At 37.0% G+C, this 5,367-nt stretch overlaps 1 long non-coding RNA gene across 1 annotated transcript; it reads right to left on the reverse strand.

Annotated features, from left to right (window-relative positions):
- Positions 1–2,866: 2,866 nt before the first annotated feature.
- Positions 2,867–3,478, reverse strand: LOC130460619 (uncharacterized). Its single transcript, XR_008920484.1, has 3 exons — positions 3,409–3,478; positions 3,209–3,307; positions 2,867–3,107 (listed from the first exon to the last, which is right to left on the reverse strand). It is a non-coding gene; the product is annotated as an uncharacterized lncRNA (long non-coding RNA).
- Between the last annotated feature and the right edge of the window lie 1,889 nt (positions 3,479–5,367).

A 5,367-nucleotide genomic window follows, 5' to 3' on the forward strand; every position in this document is an offset into this window, starting at 1 on the left:
ATTTATTTATTTTTTATTTGAACATTTATTTTTTTCTTGAAGACTTTATTCGAACATTATTTTTTGAATATTTTGCCCATGTGACATTCAAGGTCGTTTAATTAGCATGCTCGGTTTTGGTGCCGAGCATTGTCGTCATAGGAGGCCTAACAACGACACAAGGAGTTATTTTATTTTTTTTACAAGTCGCTTTTAGAATCGAGTGCTTTTCTTACGCCCTCGTAGCAATTTTTACGAAAAGTGTTTTTTTTTTTTTTTGCTACGTGTTTTTTTTTTGCGCGGGCACCGAAGCTGCTGTGCCTGACCAGAAGGTCAGGCAGCAACTTCAGCGCCCAGCGTAGGGCGTGAGAAATATCGGCGCCCAGCCAGGGGCGTTGAAAATGCGTCCCTGGCTGGTTCTCGTTTTCTGCTTTCATCTACTTTTGTTTTTGCGACTTTAATTTTGCGTGCTTGCCTTATAACGTCCTTTACGCGTTGTGCAGCGTTTGTGGGATTCGTTACACGCCATCCCGAGCGTCGCTTATTTTTGTGGCGATCGTTCGGGTTTGCGGAACACGTATTTTGGTATAACTCTTTGGCCAATTGGTTTATGAATGTTTGGGCAATTTTTTTTTAAGGTCGTTGGTTTTCTAACATTGTTTGTCACACACAATCACATATTTCGTTACACATAACTAACATTACATCATGAGGCAATAAGGCAATAATAATATGTCATGTAGTTTATGATAGGCTTCTATGGGTAGTTATTTCGCCTGGTTTGGTACCGCTTCTATCGTAGATCCAACACATGCCCCGGTCGAGGTAGTGTCTTCAACAGACGAATTTCGCTCAAGAGGCCAACCCGCAAGTGCAAGCCAAGGGGGCATGCAGGCGAGAGGTACCTAATGAGCGAGCGATTGGGTTCGGGATAGGTGTACTACCTGCACAAGTACCGAGTGGGCAACATGCGCGGCGTATGAACCCCCCTATTGGCGAAAAAAAGGTATCCTTAGTCCCAACTCCCAAGGGAGCCGAGATTCGTTATGCGGTTCTGCCCGTTCACATTAATATGCTGATTTTCAGGTCGTCCCAACTTGATGGGGAAATAAACGCGGGGTAGGATCGTTTCACCCTTCGGCTATTTTGATTACCTACAAGCACGAGTATTTCCTTCACTATCCCCAGTGGAGTCGCCACTGTGAGGGGGTCGAAAAAGCAGGAGGCTAATGCGTGACCTCGTCCCTCGTGGGTGTGACGATTCTTTTTTATTCAATCAAGTGTAATCGGATTTCCTGTGAGTTTACACCCAATTGACTAGTAATATAGGAGTCGCCATTCAGTTTTTAACGACAATGAGAAAAACTGACAAAACTCGGTTATCGTGACATAAAGGGAGTGCAATTATGTTTGACCACAACGGCCGTAGGTTCCCTTGTGATCCCTGGTGTGGGGATCTCTCAACATACACCCGCAAGGTAGAGATTGAGGGTTCGGGGAACTGTAACTACCGAGAGGAGTACTCGCTCGTCGATAACTCCAGAGGCAGGATATCCTTACTAGCTCAGCATAAATAATTGAAGGGACATGCGTTAACTATTAAACTAATCTGAGTTGATTTTAGCAATATGCAACATATAATACTAGATCGATCGCGATTATCTGATTTAAATAGCATTAAGGGACCTAGCATGAAAATCCAATTTCCCAAAAATATTATATTTGTTAGGCGTGGTAGAACAATCAGATTTAGTTAGTTTAACAGTTCATAAAAAGGGCGAGGAAAGCAATTAAATCATCGAAAAGGGACACATTACGACGCACCCTTGAGAGGTGCATTACGGTTCTCAGAAAACTAACCACTTTGACTTTGCTATTTCTCCTTTTTATTTAACGAATCTCAAATTATGGGACAGGATACATTCTGTTCGATTTATGGATCGATTGCGACAGAACGCGTGAACGATTTCGCAGCGTGAGGCTTAGGCTAAGGGTTTAGAGTCAATACTCAGAATATAATTGTATGTTGTGATTTCACGTCAAACTTAAGGCCCTATTTATAGAAAAGAGTTCGTGGAAAGATAGAATTGTAGAACTCTAATCCACGAGGAATTAGGAAAAAACACGTACCAGGTATTTTCAGCGCCCAGTGTTGGGCGTCAAAGATTTCGGCGCCCAGCTCTGGGCGTTGAAAATAGGATCCAGGCAATTTCAGCGCCCAGGGCTGGGCGTTGAAATTGCTGTTTGGGCCGTTTCTTTGTCAGATTCGGACTCTTAGAATCCGGAGCGTACACTAGTGGAAAAAGGGTCATTTGCATCGCACTTTTAAGCATATTTGCGTCGCACATCGTGCGTGGCAAAAGCTCTCGACGCAAATGACTAAAAGTCATTTGCGTCGCACATTTGGGCGACGCAAATGAACCTTATTTGCGTCGCACAATTAGCAAATGTGCGACGCAAATAACTTTTCAGGCACCATGTTGAAAAGTCATTTGCCACGCACATTAGCTAAATGTGCGACGCAAATAAGAGTCATTTGCATCGCACATTTAGCTAATGTGCGTGGCAAATGACTTTTCAGGCACCATGTTGAAAAGTTATTTGCCACGCACATTAGCTAAATGTGCGACGCAAATGACTTTTAGGCGCCAAAAAAAGAGTCATTTGCCACGCACATTAGCTTAATGTGCGACGCAAATGACAATTTTAGCGCCAAAAAAATAAGTCATTTGCCTCGCACATTGAGCTAACGTGCGTTGCAAATGACTTTTTTTTTTTTTTTTAAATTCGTTTTTTAATATTTTAGTTGGAAATTCCGACATGATCGTCTTTGAAATTATACGCTTCATTCCCAATATCGGGAATACATTTATAAATAATACCTGTCACAAAAGTTTACAACGTAATTAACGTTCCCAATAAAAGGCAATTAAATTCGTCATAGATCGATCAACCAACATGTTACAACAAACATAAAATTATTACAACAAAGGTACGTAGCTAGCTAGAGATCAAGTTCATATTACAAATTAAGCTAAAAATTCGACATTGTTCATGAAGTAATCTGCCCAAAAATCTTTCACCTCATTAATCTCCTCCGGTGAATAAGGCAATGTTCTTGAAAAATCCTAAAAAAGTGTAAATAATTCAATTTATCAACGATTGATCATTATAATAGTTTTGTGTACTTCAATTTATTATATAAAGTACGTAGTTTATGAGAACATACCTTAGTAAGATCTTGACTATTACCATGATTCATTATTATGTCGTACATAAAACGCATGACGTAGTAGCCACAATCTAGTGATCCCGGTTGTTGAGCACACTAAATGCATTAAAATAAATAACACAAGTAAAATTTCTATCACATTGTATGTTATAATTTTGAAAAACTTACTTCTTAGGTAAATAATAAACTAATTATACCTGTGCTGGAATCCATGTTAATTTAGTTCCCTTAGATTGTCCACCTAGTCTCTTGTAACTCCGAAAAGCACTACACATTCGATAAAATATGCAATTATATATACTTTGTTTACACATGTAAATGCAAAGAATATTTTACATGTAATTGCAATTATATACTTTGTTTACACATGTAAATGCAATTATATACGTAGTAGCCACATTTAAGGCTAATTGAGTCGTTCTAGGTCATTTTTAGGCAAAAATGATGTTTTCGAACCCAACTTTGAACTAAAGAACCTAAGGAATGTATTCAAACTTATTACACGTCTCATATGCGTAGTTATAACTTTCTAAGGCTCTTTACAATCTATTATTTCACATTTAAGGCTAATTGGGTCGTTCTAGGTCATTTTTAGGCAAAAATGATGTTTTCGAACCCAACTTTGAACCAAAGAACCTAAGGAATGTTTTCAAACTTATTACACGTCTCATATGCATAGTTATAACTTTCTAAGGCCCTTTACAATCTATTATTTCACATTTAAGGCTAATTGAGTCGTTCTAGGTCATTTTTAGGCAAAAATGATGTTTTCGAACCCAACTTTGAACTAAAGAACCTAAGGAATATTTTCAAACTTATTCTACGTTTAATATGCTTATTTACAACTTTCTAAGGCCCTTTACAATCTATTATTTCACATTTAAGGCTAATTGGGTCGTTCTAGGTCATTTTTAGGCAAAAATGATGTTTTCGAACCCAACTTTGAACCAAAGAACCTAAGGAATGTTTTCAAACTTATTCTACGTTTAATATGCTTATTTACAACTTTCTAAGGCTCTTTACAATCTATTATTTCACATTTAAGGCTAATTGGGTCGTTCTAGGTCATTTTTAGGCAAAAATGATGTTTTCGAACCCAACTTTGAACTAAAGAACCTAAGGAATGTTTTCAAACTTATTACACGTCTCATATGCATAGTTATAACTTTCTAAGGATCTTTACAATCTATTATTTCACAATTAAGGCTACTTGGGTCGTTCTAGGTCATTTTTAGGCAAAAATGATGTTTTCGAACCCAACTTTGAACCAAATAACCTAAGGAATGTTTTCAAACTTATTCTACGTTTAATATGCTTATTTACAACTTTCTAAGGCTCGTACTAATCTATGATTTCACATTTAAGGCTAATTGGGTCGTTCTAGGTCATTTTTAGGCAAAAATGATGTTTTCGAACCCAACTTTGAACCAAAGAACCTAAGGAATGTTTTCAAACTTATTCTAAGTTTAATATGCTTATTTACAACTTTCTAAGGCTCTTTACAATCTATTATTTCACATTTAAGGCTAATTGGGTCATTCTAGGTCATTTTTAGGCAAAAATGATGTTTTCTAACCCAACTTTGAACTAAAGAACCTAAGGAATGTTTTCAAACTTATTACACGTCTCATATGCATAGTTATAACTTTCTAAGGCTCTTTACAATCTATTATTTCACATTTAAGGCTAAATGGGTCGTTCTAGGTCATTTTTAGGCAAAAATTATGTTTTCGAACCCAACTTTGAACCAAAGAACCTAAGGAATGTTTTCAAACTTATTACACGTCTCATATGCATAGTTATAACTTTCTAAGGCCCTTTACAATCTATTATTTCACATTTAAGGCTAATTGAGTCGTTCTAGGTCATTTTTAGGCAAAAATGATGTTTTCGAACCCAACTTTGAACTAAAGAACCTAAGGAATGTTTTCAAACTTATTACATGTCTCATATGCATAGTTATAACTTTCTATGGCCCTTTACAATCTATTATTTCACATTTAAGGCTAATTGAGTCGTTCTATGTCATTTTTAGGCAAAAATGATGTTTTCGAACCCAACTTTGAACTAAAGAACCTTAGGCAAAAATTTAGGCAAAAATGGCATTTTCATATGCATACTTTACTTACTTGTTTAGTTGCTCCTTAATCATCAAA

Source organism: Spinacia oleracea, chromosome 5, assembly GCF_020520425.1.
Source record: "Spinacia oleracea cultivar Varoflay chromosome 5, BTI_SOV_V1, whole genome shotgun sequence".
Taxonomy (NCBI): Eukaryota; Viridiplantae; Streptophyta; class Magnoliopsida; order Caryophyllales; family Amaranthaceae; genus Spinacia; species Spinacia oleracea.